The sequence below is a fragment of the Polyodon spathula genome, chromosome 3 (genome assembly GCF_017654505.1).
Source record: "Polyodon spathula isolate WHYD16114869_AA chromosome 3, ASM1765450v1, whole genome shotgun sequence".
Taxonomy (NCBI): Eukaryota; Metazoa; Chordata; class Actinopteri; order Acipenseriformes; family Polyodontidae; genus Polyodon; species Polyodon spathula.
In genome coordinates, this window is record NC_054536.1 from 36,050,714 (window position 1) to 36,068,547 (window position 17,834).

Here is a 17,834-nt window from a genome sequence, read left to right on the forward strand (position 1 = left end):
AGAACTCCGGCAATTTGCCCGGCTGTCGGCGGTTTCGACTTGCTTACTCACTCTTCAGTGTGCATCCTGGTTCTCTCACACACACACACTTTGGTTTTGCAGCAGCCCTGAGATGAATAAATTGTACCTTTTTTATACCTGGCGCCCCGCTGGAACACACCTATCTGGTGATTACATTCCACAGCTGGCAATCACACACAGCAGGCAGGCTCTACCAGGAGTGTCAGGTAATTAATTAATTACTTGCAGTAAATGTACACGATTTGCAATGTACATTTATACAAAAAACCCGCTTCCTGTGCGGGGCTCCTGCTCTGTCACAGTGCTGTATACACCTGCATTAGTATCGGGTAATTCACATAGTAGCAAAATGCATAGGTTTATGAATTTATTTATTTATTTTTTTAAATTGTAAGCACAACTCGCTTTCTTGTAGCCATTTTGCATTGGCACGGTACACGTGGCTGTTGTACCCCTACCGTCATAAAATTATTGTTGGCATCTTGCGTCGTGCTTAATCTCGAATAAGCAAACTGCTGTTTGTACACTCACAGATTTCGATGCTCTGAAACTAGTGCCCAGAGTGTCAGATTGAGTTTATCAGTGCACCTTTAATGTGATCTTTTTCAGTTTAGTGACAAAATACCAGAAATGCAGTGCTTGTGTGGAGGCATTGAAGGGAAGCAAGATGTCAATTTACATTTATGTGCATTTGGTAGATTTCTCTTGTAATGTGTGTTTAGGATTCTGGTGAAGCTACCTGTAGGATTGATGCCCACTCTTCATTCTGGTAACTCGTAATAATCTAAACGCCAACAAAAAAAATCTACTTATCCATGCAGTCTTTATCTTTCCTAACCTTGATGGAATTAAATTTTCCTACCAAAAGAATAAGCGTATCAATTATTGTAACCTGACATGCTTTGGTGTTTTCTATGACTTACTGTGCTTCTTAAATAGCACCAGCAATATCAGACTAAATGTTTACCCAGCAAGGAAGGTCATTTAACTGTCCCATAATAAATGTTTTGGCAGTAAGTCAAGGGCAGCAGAAATGAGGGCTACACTGTCCTTGTCAAAGTAATTTATGCTTCGTGTCGTGGCTTAGCAAATATAAAGGCTTTATGTTTGCTAAGAATAGTTATTTGTGTCCACAGAGTAGTAATGAAGTCCCTTTAACGTTTGCTGCTGGATATGAAATATATTTGATGTCGGGGGGGCATAGTACAAACAAAGGAAAATGTAAACAGAAGATAATTTATATAATGACCAGAATAAGTCTGTAATACAATAGCAAAAACAAGATACTGAAGGCAGCTACACACCAGACGTGATGCAACAGGCAAAAATGTGCAGGGCTGAGACAATGAATAAAACCTATGCTTTTGATAACTAACTAGCTTGCACACAACAGGCGATGTGGAGGCAAGACAATGTGTTACAGAAATGTGGTTGTCTGAGAGTGATGGGGACGAATATAATATTTGTGGGTATACACTGTATAGGAAAGACAGGCAGGACAGAAGAGGAGGAGGGGTAGCGCTATACATAAGAAACAGTCTTGAAGCCCAGGTGTTAAACCTGGACAAAGAAAATAAAACCGAATCAATATGGGTCAGAATAACGGACAAAAATTCAAAGGGCATAATAATAGGAGCATGCTATAGACCACCAGATTCAGACGGTGAGCACAATAATCTGTTATACAATGACATTAGAAATGCGTGTAGCAAAGGAGAAGCCATACTAATGGAAGATTTCAACTTCCCCCAAATAAAATGGGAAAACCCGGTGGGTAGCGCGAAGGATGAAATAGAAATGGTGGAAATGACAAATGACTGCTTCCTAACACAATTTGTCAAGGCACCGACTAGAGGCGAGGCATGCCTTGATTTAGTCTTTTCAAATAACGAAGATAGAATAACTAAAACAGAGGTCAGAGAACCACTGGCAAACTCAGACCACAACATGGTCTCATTTGAAGTGTTTTTTAAATCCCCAAAAGTAATGACTAAAGCTAAGGTTTACAATTTTAGAAAAGCAAACTATGAAGGTATGAAACAGAGACTTACAGAAGTAGATTGGAGTAAAATAGAGAAAACACCCACAGAAGAAGGATGGTTGTTCTTCAAAAATGTAGTACTAGAGGCGCAAAACAATTATATCCCTAAAGTAGACAAATCTAAATGTAAAACTAAATTGCCAAAATGGTTTAATAGATCAATTAAAAAAAATATTCAGCGAAAAAAGGCACTTTACAGAGCATTAAAAAAGGACCAAAAAGAAAGTACGCAGAAAGAGTACACAGAACTGCAAACGCAAGTCAAAAAGGAAGTTAGAAAGGCCAAGAGAGAAATAGAAATGAACATTGCTAAGGGAGCTAAAACCAATTCCAAAATGTTTTTCCAATATTACAACAGCAAGAGAATATCCAAAGAGGAGGTTAAATGTTTAAGAGATACAAATGGCAAAATCGTAGAGGAAGAAAAAAAAATAGCAAATATATTAAATGATTACTTTTCACAAGTTTTTACAAAGGAAGATACTGACAACATGCCCCACATGTCATCCAGTTCCTATCCAGTTTTAAATAACTTTAGCATAACTGAGGCAGAAGTGTTAAAGGGACTAGGAGCTCTTAAAATAAACAAATCCCCTGGGCCGGATGAGATCCTCCCAGTAGTACTCAAAGAAATGAAAGAAGTAATTTACAAACCGCTAACCAAGATCATGCAGCAGTCTCTTGACACAGGGGTGGTACCGACAGACTGGAAAATTGCAAACGTAATACCGATCCACAAAAAGGGAAACAAAACTGAACCAGGTAACTATAGACCAGTAAGCCTGACTTCTATTATATGCAAACTTATGGAAACTATAATAAGATCCAAAATGGAAAATTACCTATATGGTAACAGGGTCCTGGGAGACAGTCAACATGGTTTTAGGAAAGGGAGATCGTGTCTAACTAACTTGCTTGATTTTTTTGAGGATGCAACATCAATAATGGATAATTGCAAAGCATATGACATGGTTTATTTAGATTTCCAAAAAGCTTTTGACAAAGTCCCGCACAAAAGATTAATTCTCAAACTGAACGCAGTTGGGATTCAAGGAAACACATGTACATGGATTAGGGAGTGGTTAACATGTAGAAAACAGAAAGTACTGATTAGAGGAAAAACCTCAGAATGGAGTGTGGTAACCAGCGGTGTACCACAGGGATCAGTATTAGGTCCTCTGCTATTCCTAATCTACATTAATGATTTAGATTCTGGTATAGTAAGCAAACTTGTTAAATTTGCAGACGACACAAAAGTAGGAGGAGTGGCAAACACTGTTGCAGCAGCAAAGGTCATTCAAAATGATCTAGACAAGATTCAGAACTGGGCAGACACATGGCAAATGACATTTAATAGAGAAAAGTGTAAGGTACTGCACGCAGGAAATAAAAATGTACATTATAAATATCATATGGGAGATACTGAAATTGGGAAGGAATCTATGAAAAAGACCTAGGAGTTTTTGTTGACTCAGAAATGTCTTCATCTAGACAATGTGGGGAAGCTATAAAAAAGGCTAACAAGATGCTCGGATACATTGTGAAAAGTGTTGAATTTAAATCAAGGGAAGTAATGTTAAAACTGTACAATGCACTAGTAAGACCTCATCTTGAATATTGTGTTCAGTTCTGGTCACCTCGCTATAAAAAAGATATTGCTGCTCTAGAAAGAGTGCAAAGAAGAGCGACCAGAATTATTCCGGGCTTAAAAGGCATGTCATATGCAGACAGGCTAAAATAATTTAATCTGTTCAGTCTTGAACAAAGAAGACTACGTGGCGACCTAATTCAAGCATTCAAAATTCTAAAAGGTATTGACAGTGTCGACCCAAGGGACTTTTTCAGCCTGAAAAAAGAAACAAGGACCAGGGGTCACAAATGGAGTTTAGACAAAGGGGCATTCAGAACAGAAAATAGGAGGCACTTTTTTACACAGAGAATTGTGAGGGTCTGGAATCAACTCCCCAGTAATGTTGTTGAAGCTGACACCCTGGGATCCTTCAAGAAGCTGCTTGATGAGATTTTGGGATCAATAAGCTACTAACAACCAAACGAGCAAGATGGGCCGAATGGCCTCCTCTCGTTTGTAAACTTTCTTATGTTCTTATGTTCTAACACTGGAGTGATACAAAGTAAATAGGATTTAATCCTTTGCCATTTCTTCGCGCGACAACTAAGGAATTGAGCAGTCAGAGAACAGCTTCAATGCACGTGGTCTAGCAGGGTGAAGCAGTATCCAAAATGACAGAGGAAACAATACTTGCTGTGGAAAATTATCCAGTGCATTATGACCAAGATCATTGCAATCACAAAGATACAGATTTGAAAGATAGTATGTGGGAGTCTATTTCGAATGAACTGGATAAGCCTGGTATGTATGAATTATTGCCATATGTGTTGAAATACCGTCGAAGACACATTTTGGTGAATATTTTCCAGTCCTGATCATAATTTTTGTCAAAAACATTTGAATAGCTTTATATATATCTAGCAGTTTTCAAATCTGTTGCGTCTGTGTCGCTTCAGGTGTGTGTGTGGTCATGTTGCTGCTAAAGTATCTTGTCGCCCAGTGAAAAATCGCATTTTTTTTTTACTGGTATAAGATAACAGCCAGGTCCTACCTTAAGGAAACCTCTAGAGGAGTAAAAGATGCTGCTACCTGGTACAAAATCCCTTCTTCTACTGTAGTTCAGTTTAAATCTAGGGGTTTACTGCAGTTTGACCTACTGCACACATTGATTTAACTTTTTTTGTGGAAGTACACTAATTACACCTGTACTATACAAATGTGTAGAAAGAATTACTGTTCCAGTGAAAGCTATGATTCTCTTATTTTGTCACATTGACAGTATGCCCTTGTCAAATCGGTTAGTCTCAATAAGACAGTTTCTGCTATCAGAGAAAAATTAAATGAAATATCTCTGGGAACATGCTGGTTTTGTTTGCACTGTTGGTTGGGTGCAATGAACTTTGCCACTAGTCTGTTTACTTTCTAAATTAAATTGGAGCATATACAGCTTAGGCAATCAGAAAATGCTTTGTCTATCTCCATGTCCAACCTTGAGCTTTTGTGTTTTCCTTAACAGGAAAACTCATAGTTCATTATTTTAGGTTAGTGTGTGGGATTGAGCTCAGTAGAGCCTGCTCCTGTATGAAAACCAAGCTGCAGCAACCTTACATGGCTCACATGGTAAAGGCCATTCCATGACAAATCACCCAACAGGCAACACTACTACCCCTTTGTTTTACACCAAACCTGGTGCATTGTGTTGTCCTACGCAAAATAAAAAACGCAAATTTAACATTTTCAGCTTGATCGGGTCACAAGATAAAAAGTTAGACAGGTCAAACTTTAATCAGCCTTTTACGCAAAAACTATTTGTGCTCGGTGCCATTTTATTAGAATTGTACACAGATTCCAAAAAATATATTAAACATATTTGCAAAACAAGTTACCCCTTAAAAGTATCTGATCTTTAACCTTGGGATGAACTCCTCAAAAATAAAAATCTTTCATGTCCATGAAAAGGTCATTGCATCTGCTTCTCATTTACAAAGTTACAGGAAGGTAATTTTGTTCATTTGCTGTGCAAAAATCACCCCCTGTTCATTCCCAATAAATATGAATAACATTCAGCTGATCTGTCCTGCTGGATCAAATAGGTTTTGAGTAAAAGGCTGATAAAAGGTCGGGAGGTCCAAAAAGTTACAAATTGAGCTCCCTAATGATTATATATATATATATATATATATATATATATATATATATATATATATATATATATATATATATATATATATATAATATATTGCTCCTAAGCACAGAGTGTAAATTAGAGAGGTAGTGTTAAATCCTACGATTTTTGGGGGTATTTGTCACGGTGTGCAGGATGTCATATAGTCAGTGAAGCGCAGTTTCATGTTCTAGCTGTGTGGGAATTCCACAGGGAGCATTGCAGTAGCTCTTGTCCTCAAGGGGCCAGTTGTTCAACAATATTCACTGTAGAGCTCCTGGGTTTAAAAAGGCAGTTAGCTTGATTTGGAGAATGATACTCCATTTATACTGCAAATCTGTTTAGTGGTATTTTCCATAAACCGTTTGTGTGTGTGTGTGTGTGTGTGTGTGTGATTTTATATATATATATATATATATATATATATATATATATATATATATATATATATATATATATATACATACATACATACATAAAAGTCACGAACAACTGAGAGTAACCTGATTTTAATCACATTCAAATCTATAAGGCAAGAGAAGTAACTCAAAAGGTACAGGTGAAGGACAATACAGAGTAAATGCAATGAGGAACAGAGCATTTTTATTTTACATGGAAATATGTGTTTGTGTACAGTACAACCTTTCCCTGTGATCTACAGTTGCTACCGGTCAAGGTTCTTAGGTCTACAGCAGATTCTTCAAACAGAGGTGCTCTTTCCACGGGTGGAGTCTGGTGAAATTATACAGCTTGTACCTGCAATGTCTCTTCCAGAACGGTTTATTTGAATGTATTGATGGAGAAAATGATTATAGATATAAATAAGCCCAGAACAGTTAAAGCATTTGATTTTAAGTGCTAGAGAATGAAACCGCCAGTTCCAAGTTTAAATAACTGTTTCCCCCCAAAACACCCCAAAAACACACCACTTGCTATTAATATGGCAGATGAAACAGCAGACATCCCCCAGACATAGCAAATGCACACTTCCACATGAATAGCTAAATATTTCTCTTCTTTCAGAAGGCTTGGGTTTTAAATTAAGACCCAACAAAACTTAATCCAATGAAAGCAGACACTATAATAATTTAACCTGTGAGATAAACTGAGTTTACGGATTGGGTTTTGCAGAACAGACGTTCACTATTCTTTTAATAGAGTCTTGACTATGGTTTGCACGTAGCATGAAATCCACTACAGAGACAGTAAATATATAGCCTTGAAAGTGCATTTGGACAAAAAATATATTTGTATACCCTGAACTGCCTTGACAACTTAATCTTCCATTTAGTATAAATACCAATTAATGTGGTCAAGTAGTCTTGTAGACCTTAAAGCAATGGAATTATTTACAAAAGTAGGAAATAAAGACTGTGGTAAGTGAATTTATTAAGACAATGTCAGGGAAAGTAATTTGTGACAAATGTAATTTATTTAACTTGGGCCCTGTACTTGATATATTTACATTACCAGGCAGTATTTTAGAGAGCAAGTCAAACATTTCTCTCGAATATGCTGTGTTTTTTGTTTTAATTTCTCCTCTTATTACTGTGAGTGCTGATGTTGTATATACCTGTTGAGCCATCAGTAATAAGTTAATCAATATACTCTACTGTAAATTGTGAGTGTGACATAGAGATGAACGGGCAGACAGCCTCAATGTACCCTCATTATGATACTATCTATAAAATGATCTCCTTTGCAAGTTTTATGACAATGTATGAGTGGCTCTCTAGATGCTGTAATTCTTTATGTAAAAGATGACCTCCATCTTACCCATGTTTGCTAATGGAAATGTTAGTATAAACAGCTGGTTACCAACCTTTCTCAAACCACGAGAGGTACTGTAAGCTTTACAAAGTAATATCCAAATGCCTCCAGGTTTACATTCAGAAATTCAGCAGCTTTTCTTGAAAAATTCCCCATGATATTTTATTGAGTATGGCTTATTTGGGTCTCTTTTGTATTAGTGCTTGCACTATTGAGATGTACCTGTGCTGATACAAAGTAAATAAACTAATATAAATTCCCATAGAGAACTTTAAAAGTAGATGTGGGTTCTTCTGTTGAAGTGGGCAGTGTGTACCTGTGATACAGTAGAGTGGTGCTGTTCTTCTGTATTAAACAGTAGAACAACATCTAAGGGGATAATTGCATTTTTTTTGGGTCTGTTTTAGACTTGTTAGCGCATCATTTCTAGTTCAGGCTTGATGTAACTGTGTAGCAGCTGGGTGTAACGATGGAAATATTAACATCTTTTTGGCAATCTGAAGCATTCCCTTTGGAATAACAGAAAACATTGTATTGTAAGAGAGTACAAATAGGTAAATACTTTTTGAGTGGGACTATGTGGTACTTTTTTGTTCTGACTTCTGAGCATTTGTACAACGTCTATAGCAAATATTCACCTCCCCTTGGATGTTTTCACAGTTTGTTGTGTTACAACCTGAAATCTTGATGCATTTAAATGGGATTTCTTTTCTCTTTTGATTTACACAATCTACTCAACACTTTGAATAGGCAAGATAATTTTTATTATGAAACAACAGTTAATGGGGGGGGGGGGCGGGGGGGAGCTTGCATCTTGTCTTGGCTAGCATTCACCCTCCTGAGTCAATACTTGGTAGAACCACCTTGATGGACAGCAATTTTCAAGTCTTGCCACGGATTCTCAATCAGATTCAAGTCCAGGCTTTGACTGGGCCACTCTAGGACATTCACTTTCTTGTTTTTTAAGCCACTCCAGTGTTGCTTTGGCTGTGTGCTTGGGGTCATTGTTTTGCTGAAAGGTGAATCTCTGTCCCAGTCTTGGGTCTTTTGCAGAATGAAGTAGATTTTCCTCAAGGATTTGCCTGTATTTAGCTCCATCCATTTTGTTCTCTACTCTGACAAGCTTCCCAGTCCCTGCTGATGAAAAGCATCCCCATAGTATGATGATGCCACCACCATGCTTCACAGTAGAGATGGTGTTACCTGGGTGATGTGTTGTGTTGGGTTTGTGCCAGACATAACACTTTGTGTTTTGGCCAAATAGTTCAATTATTGTTTCATCGGTCCACAGAATCTTTTGCCACATCTTTTCAGAGTCTCCCACATGCTTTTTTGTGGATTACCTCAGCTATTATTGACACGTGGACAGTTTCTCCCATTTTAGCTGTGGAACGCTGTAGGTCTTTCAGAGTTGTCGTTGGCCTCTTGGTGGCTTCTCTGACCAATGTCCTTCTTACCCAGCTGCTCAGTTTGGGAGGATGGCCTGCTCTAAGCAGATTCTGGGTGGTGCCGTATACCTTCCACTTCTTAATGATTGACTTCACTGTGCTCCAAGGGATATTTAATACCTTTTGAAATCTTTTTATACCTCTACCCTGATCTCTGTGCCTGATGTTGTTTTTTTTTATATATATATTAATATATATATATATATATATATATATATATATATATATATATATATATATATATATATATATATATATCTCAAACCCTTCCCCAAAACTTGCACTCTGTCTATTAACATGTCTGAGCAGAATCATTTGTGGGTGTACATTTGGTGTGGTTACTGTGTTAAACTATCACCCTTCTTGTAACGTTATGATAACTGTTATAGTAACAAGTAATTTCATGCTCTTGTAGATTTACTATCTAACAGCTGACTGAGTTACTACCAAGGTATTATATGGTTATGCATTATCTGTAAAGGGATACCAAATATTCTGTATATATGTTTTTCAAAAATAGTAAAGATGTAATAAGTTGGTGCTTTCACTCCAGGGTGTAAGGGTACTAAATTTACTACAGAGGAAGGCAAAGATTTTTCAGATTTCTCTGTGTGTGGTTTTACTGCAGAGCAAGTTCAAATTGATGCAGTATTGCTGTGCTAGAACGCACTAGCAAGTAAAGACTTGTTACATACGCAGGGTGGAGTGCTACGTTACGAATGTATAACTGAAGCATTCCCTCCATACCCAGATTCCATGTAAACAGAGAGAAGCATGTATTGTATTTACATTGTCACACCTGGATTGACTGCACACTAAACACTAGTGAACAATTTATAGATTATTTTAAATTTTAGAACAAAACTGCATTATTAAAATCAAAGTGTTAAAATGTAACAGTGAAAGCTAAGACTTTGTTATGAAAAAGAAACAAGTTCTCCTTATTTCAATGCCAAAAGCAATTCTGAAAGTCACTTATTGGCCATATAAAATGATCACCTGCAGTAAAAAAAAAAAAAAAAAAAAGTGTTTATACAGTAGTTACTACAGAACCTGTACCGGTTGTTTCATGATGATGCACTTGACCCCAGGCATTACCACTTGGTTCTAAGAACAGTTTTTATTTCTCTCCTGGTGTCCTGGTCTGCTGTATAAGACAAACATATCCCAAGAAAACCAAAACTGACTTGGCGGCAGTGAGTCTGAACCTGGCACTGTGTGCATGGGGCAAGCTCCCTAAGCCCGCTGCTGTGGAAGCCATTCTCTCTGCATGGGTTGCTGTCTCCTAGCAACAGTGCTTTAGGGGTGGACCTTTCTACAGAGGCTCTGATCAGACTGTGAAACTGAGGATTGGGATTGCTGCCAAATAGAGTTTCATTTCCTTAAGCAACATGCCTTGTCGTTTTTTTAAATTTTTTTTTTAGACCCGGTAGGTGGTTTCTTTTTAAAGATTACAAAAAAAACTATTCTGAATTCAACATTTGTTATTGTTACATTACAAAAAGAAGGCAGTAAGTGAGTAGCCTATGAACCCTTAAAGCTATGTTCTATTCTGAGTACAACATATTTTATCATTTTTAAAATCCATGTTCTATAAAAAAAATAAATAACATTGCCGGCAGTGCATTAGGAGAAAATATTTCCTCACTTCGATCTCACGGTTTATGATGTCACAGAAACCCTCTGAAATATTTTCTCTGAATACACGGGTCGGGTATACAATAAGATATATATATATGTTATATATATATATATATATATATATATATATATATATATATATATATATATAATATAGATATATAATATAATGGGTGACTGTCACAAAGACGGCCGGAGTGGGTGACGTCAGACCAGAAACAGGAAAAAAACAAAAAGAGAGGTGGAGTTTGGTGGAGCTTTTATGAGTGAACAGAACAGACAGAAAGTAAATGGTTGTAACAAACAAAAAACACACAGGACACGGCACATTATCCAAAACAAAAGAGACAAACAAAACGGACTATATAAAACATGGTTAGCAGATATTTACTTATTTACGTTATTACAGTACTTATCCAGCTGAGATGGGACTTGTAACATTACACATTTTATTGCAGATTGTTAAGGCCTTTTTTCTGAGATTGCATTATATAAATCCATGAGCTTGAAAGGAAATGTTTGTTTTTGGTTTCTTTCCCCCGTTAACGTGACGTAACCACACAGATCACAGAATCTTGTTATTGTTTGGATCCAAACACTTCCTAATTTGGTGTGTACAGGTGCCTCTACTTCCTGTAGCCGAAAGAACATTGCTGCCATAATTGCCGTGAATAGACATATTATGATGGGCATTGTGGCAATAGAGAAGGGCGTCCATGGCAATTGCTGCATAACTGCAATTCATTTCTAGCCCTGGTATTATTAAACCAGTTTGCTGGAGGTGACTGATAAGCAGAGTAACTTTTTAAAGGGTTTAAAATGATTGGAGAGATCAGGCATGTGCAAAAATGTAACAAAAAAGAATGAAATATGGTAAACAATGAACCACGGTAACCTTGTAAAAGAGATTGGTTAGTGATTAGTTGCACTTGAATGGAGTAACAGCTAAAGAGCTCAGTTGTATTGGTAATTTAGTAATATAAGAAAAACAGACTGTAGTTATGCATGTTCTGAGCCCAGTATATTACAATTATAAGGCATGGAGGCAAAAGGTAGTTCTAAATCCAGAAGGATTGATCAGGCATGTGTCCCAAAATCTTCAGAAATTAATAAGGTGGTACTGCCCATATGCAAACCCAGCTCTTACCCTTCCTTATCTGGCGTCACACAGGGAAGGCTACTTTGCCTTCATGCAATACCAAACAGTGGGGGAACCATCTGCTGTCTGTTTTACAGCAGCATTTTATGCTGTTTATAATGATTAACTTCCATAGAAATTATTTCTATTCTGTGGATGCAGTTTGTTTATGTATTACACACACACACACATATACAATGTGCTTACTTTTTTTGATAAAGCATTTAAACTAAAGCTCTCTAAAATGTAATTTAATATGTAACCTTCTATGTTTTTTTTTTTTTTTTTTTTTTGTTTAATGTAGTTCTGTCTCATTCTCTAGGAGGAGGGTCATGAATTGGCAGCTGTGTTGTGTGGTTTGTAGATGAAATAACTTGTCACCTGTGAGTCACTCATAGTTTGAATCTCTGTGTGAAATTTAGTAGTGCAACTTCCCTCAGGGAAGATCAGTCACAATTGATGACTGTTTCTTTTTTCATTTCCATGACAACAGACCACAGTACCTTTACCATATACAAAGGAAGATCAATATTTGTGTTTATCCTGGTGTTTGTCTACTGTAAGATGTACTTGAGTGACCAAAATGTTCCATTAGATAAAGCCTCATAATCTTCCAAATAGTGTGCACTGGGAGTGCTCTCACACAGAAGAAATAAGAATTCAATGAGTCTAAAAGAATTGCATGTCAGGTAAAATTACAGGGGCTCTCAAAAGTATTCACCCCCCCTTGGACTTTTCCACATTTTATTGTGTTGCAACATGGAATCAAAATGGATTTAATTAGGAGTTTTTGCCACTGATCAACACAAAAAAAGTCAAAATGTCAAAGTGAAAAATAAAATCTACAAATTTGTTCTAAATTAATTACAAATATAAAACAGAAAATAATTGATTGCATAAGTATTCACCCCCTTGAGTCAATATTTGGTAGAGGCACCTTTGGCAGCAATTACAGCCATGAGTATTTCGATAAGTCTCTACCAGCTTTGCACATCTGGACACATCTTGCCCATTCTTCTTTGCAAAATTGCTAAAGCTCCATCAAGGTTGATGGGGACCTTTGGTGAACAGCAATTTTCAACTCTTTCCACATTATTTTTTCCACTAACACTGTTCTTCGTGAACATTGATATGGTTCCAGCGTTTCAAAAGATGTCTCTCTTCATACTAACTGTACCCCAGGGATGCCAATAAGACACCAGTTGCATAGCAGTTTGAACCATTACAGGTTTCTTAGTTGACATAATTAGCTTTAATAGCCACTGTGTGTATGTAACAAGCTGCTAGATGTGTAATTAAGCTCAAAGTAAAAACTGGAGTTGCTCAACTAGCAATAAGATTGATTGTGGCTGATTTTATGTTCAACCCAGCCAGGCTTTATTTGGATATAGTTGACTCTCTTCCTTTTAAAAATACAGTAAAACTATTTTTTTTACAGTAGCATCTTGGAATTGGTATCCTTTTTTCAGAACACTTTGGAGAAGATCGAGAAACCATAAAACCAATTCTTTTTTGATAACACTATTTAGTATTTATTATTTATTTTTAAACATTAAGTTTTTTATTATTATGTATTCTGTGTCGTGTTTTCAAAGTGATATATGTACAAAAACATATTACTCCTTACAGTACTTCTGAAAGTTTTGTTGAAAAATTACAAGACATTTGTTCCATCTGTGATTTAAATTTTTTTTTTTTTTGATTATTTCTATCTTGGCATTTGTTTGTTCATGACACTCTAGAGAATATTATACAATACTTCAGGAACTATTAAAAAAAAAATATATATACTTTTACAGAAAAAATGTATTCAGTAGATTTATAATCGTAAATCTCGAAAAACTACTCACTTCTAAATCTTTTGTAGTCGTTTTTGTATTACTTTAGTATAAATACATGTTAATTTGGATTCATATGTTGTTTTTTTCTGACTTTATGTGAACGAAAAGACACACATTTGCCTGTTTTCCCATTGGAAATGGTGATATTTTGAAATATCACTGTCCTGGTCACAAAAGCAAAGTTTGTGGGGAATAATAGCCATTTTCTATACTTTTGAGGCATAAGCAATTAGGAAATAACACTTACTACCCAGGAACAAAAAAATAAATAAATTTGTTACACGGTGTTATCAAATCAGTATTGTTCAAACGCCAAGAACAACAGAATAAATAGTGGCAACTACAAAACACCAGCTATTATAAGCAAACATACTGCAACTGCAATACAGTCAGTTAAACGAGAGGCATTTGAGAGGACCTTAGTCACACTTGTATTCATAGTTTACAACATGCACGAAAGGACAAGTATTATTTTACTGTTTTTTATTTCTAAATGAAAAGGAATGCAATCGCATCACCTTCTGAATAAGTGTTAAATATAATAAAATAGTGTTGTGTTTACGATCACAGTCCTTAAAGGGTTAAGAAGGATAAATGGTTAAGAACCACACATACTATGATACTGTACTTCTTACTCCTGGAGTAAGGAGTGCTTTTTGCTTACCATTGTAGCTGGTGGTAGTAAAGTTGTCTTTGATCTTCATTCTATGGTAGGTATACATTGGTAGCAGCCATCTGGAGTTAAGCATTGTTAAAGTGCGGATAAAGCTTAGTTCCTCTGATAAATGTGATTTGGTGGGTGGCGTAATGAACTCATATGAAAGGAATCAACTTGATCGATAACCAAGTATTTCAATATTGGTTTTCCATAAGAAGTAGAGCAACAGCAAAAATGCACCAAATAAGCAGTACAAGAGGAAACAAACATTCCCACATCTTATAGATTTAATGAAACAAAAATAAAAAGTCATCTTGTTTTCAAGGGGTGTTTTGAGTCCTAATTGAGAGAGTCTCTCGTGATAAGCTTCTGAGGGTTCAGTGATCTGGTAATTTGCTCTGGTCACACCAGGCCGATTTTATGTTTGCGACAAAACGAGAAGAATCTTGGGGTTTATTTTTAGCCCCTTTAGAGAGGCACCACCAAATGTTGTTTTCCCTTTTTACAAGTTTGGTAAGACCTATTTTAGAGTTTTTGTCTGAGATCCATTTAGAAAATACAACACTAAGAGTCTGTGCAAAAATATGCTTGTAGGATTGTATTGAATGGCTGGAATTGGGATTCTACTCTTGATAACCTTCTTAGTGGTTCTTCTCTTAATCCATGAAGTGGCAAGTCCTGTTTCATTCTTGTTCACTTCTATAAGGTTCTGCATTAATTGCGTTCTACCTCTGTGTCAGCCTGTGCTTGTAAAAACCTGGGCTGAGAGGTCTCCACAGAGCCGCTCTGACCATCAGTCGTTTTCTCCTTCAGTTGTGTCGTTGTTCTTTATTTGGCACAGCCTTGGGGCTATGGAATGCTCTTCCAGATTCCATTGTGTTATTGTCAAGCCTCTCTCTGTTCAGAGGTGAACTTGTTTTAGTTGTAATGAAATTTAAATATAAAAATCTGTTTAATATATTTGTGTATTGTATGTATAAGTGTTGTGTATTTTTTTTAATTGATATTGCTTGGATGTATAATTGTTGCATTGTTTATTATTCAGTATGGTCTACTTAGGTCTCCTGTTTGTATTAGTGCTGCACTATTGAGATGAACCTGTGCTGGCTGTGTGGGCACAAAGTGAATAAACTAAACAACAACATGTTTTGATCATATTTTTTTAAATCTGTTTAATACTAAAAAAAAATAACACATGGGCTGCAGTGCATTTCGAGAGAATTTAATCTCTGGGTTCCAGCTTCGCTCTCATGGGTTATGGTCTGACATAACCCCTCAATTAAATATGTTCTCGTAATACTAACATGCTGTAGCTTACCAGACAACATTTTAATAGGTTTTATTTAACTTGCATAAATATACAGTTGTACCTGCCCTGTCTGATTTTAATTGTTTCCAGGGGTAAATTGTAAAATTTTGTATCTCGGAGGTCATCGTTATACTACATTTGAGTTGCTTTATTGATGTCGGAATATTCCAGTGTCAGTGCACGGATTTACAGCAGCACAACCTTTGTTATGTTAAAAATATTTAGACAGCAACTCCTGTTTCAATTAAGTCCAAAGCCCCAGGGAATTCTCAGTAAAAGCAAGATATTTTAAACATATTTAAAACCAAAAAAAAGTCTGCCAGAAATACCCAGTTGTGAAGTCAGTGTGTTATAAAAGCTGCATGAAGTATGCGCATAAATCATGCAAGTGCGCACTGTAGCCCTGGCAACTAGTAATAAAGTTGTCAATAAGCAGCGTGCAGTTGCTAATATCAGAGATCCGTTAACATTAAAGTATATAGGATGGGATTGGTCCTGGGAAAATATTAACTGAAAGTTGTCTTTTATCATAGGTTGTTAATAACCGGCATCTACTGTGTGTGTTTATGTGTGTGTGTGTGTGTGTGTGTGTGTGTGTGTGTTGTGTATATATATATATATATATATATATATATCTATATATATATATATATATATATATATATATATATATATATATATATATATTACTGTGCAAAAGTTTTAGGCAGGTGTGAAAAAATGCTGTAAAGTAAGAATGCTTTCAAAAATAGTCATGTTAATAGATTATATTTATCAATTAACTAAATGCAAAGTGAGTGAACAGAAGAAAAATCTAAATCAAATCCATATTTGGTGTGACCATCCTTTGCCTTCAAAACAGCATCAATTCTTCTAGGTACACTTGCACAGTCAGGGATTTTGTAGGCAAATAGTCAGGTGTATGATTAAACACGTATACCAAACAGGTGCTAATGATCAGCAATTCAATATATAGGTTGAAACACAATCTTAACTGAAACAGAAACAGCTGTGTAGGAGGAATAAAACTGGGTGAGGAACAGCCAAACTCAGCTAATTCGGTGAGGTTGCTGAAGACAGTTTACTGTCAAAAGTCATACACCATGGCAAGACTGAGCACAGCAACAAGACACAAGGTAGTTATACTGCATCAGCAAGGTCTCTCCCAGGCAGAAATTTCAAGGCAGACAGGGGTTTCAAGATGTGCTGTCCAAGCTCTTTTGAAGAAGCACAAAGTAACGGGCAACGTTGAGGACCGTAGACACAGTGGTAGGCCAAGGAAACTTACTGCAGCAGATGAGACACATCATGCTTACTTCCCTTCACAATCGGAAGATGCCATCAGCTCAGAATTGGCAGAAAACAGTGGGACCCTGGTACACCCATCTACTGCCCAGAGAAGTCTGGTCAGAAGTGGCCTTCATGGAAGACTTGCGGCCAAAAAGCCATAGCTCTGATGTGGAAACAAGGCCGAGCGACTCAACTATGCACGAAAATACAGGAATTGGGGTGCAGAAAAATGGCAGCAGGTGCTCTGGACTGATGAGTCAAAATTTGAAATATTTGGCTGTAGCAGAAGGTAGTTTGTTCGCCGAACGGCCGGAGAGCGGTACACGATTGACTGTCTACAGGCAACAGTGAAGCATGGTGGAGGTTCCTTGCAAGTTTGAGGCTGCATTTCTGCAAATGGAGTTGGGGATTTGGTCAGAATGAATGGTCTCCTCAATGCGGAGAAGTACAGGCAGATACTTATCCATCATGCAATACCATCAGGGAGGCATCTGATTGGCCCCAAATTTATTCTGCAGCGTGACAATGACCCCAAACATACAGCAAAAGTCATTAAGAACTATCTTCAGCGTAAAGAAGAACAAGGAGTCCTGGAAGTGATGGTATGGCCCCCACAGAGCCCTGATCTCAACATCATCGAGTCTGTCTGGGATTACATGAAGAGAGAGAAGCAACTGAGGCTGCCTAAATCTACAGCAGAACTGTGGTTAGTTCTCCAAGATGTTTGGGCCAACCTACCTGCCGAGTTCCTTCAAAAACTGTGTGCAAGTGTACCTAGAAGAATGGATGCTGTTTTGAAGGCAAAGGGTGGTCACACCAACTATTGATTTGATGTAGATTTTTCTTCTGTTCACTCACTTTGCATTTTGTTAATTGATAAATATAAACTATTAACATGTCTATTTTTGAAAGCATTCTTACTTGACAGCATTTTTTCACACCT

At 36.8% G+C, this 17,834-nt stretch overlaps 1 protein-coding gene across 2 annotated transcripts in view; it reads left to right on the forward strand.

The window, feature by feature from the left end:
- LOC121313044 (solute carrier family 22 member 23-like) overlaps positions 1-17,834 on the forward strand; it is a 58,205-nt gene that overhangs the window by 15,714 nt on the left and 24,657 nt on the right. The gene's annotated exons all lie outside the window — the stretch shown is intronic.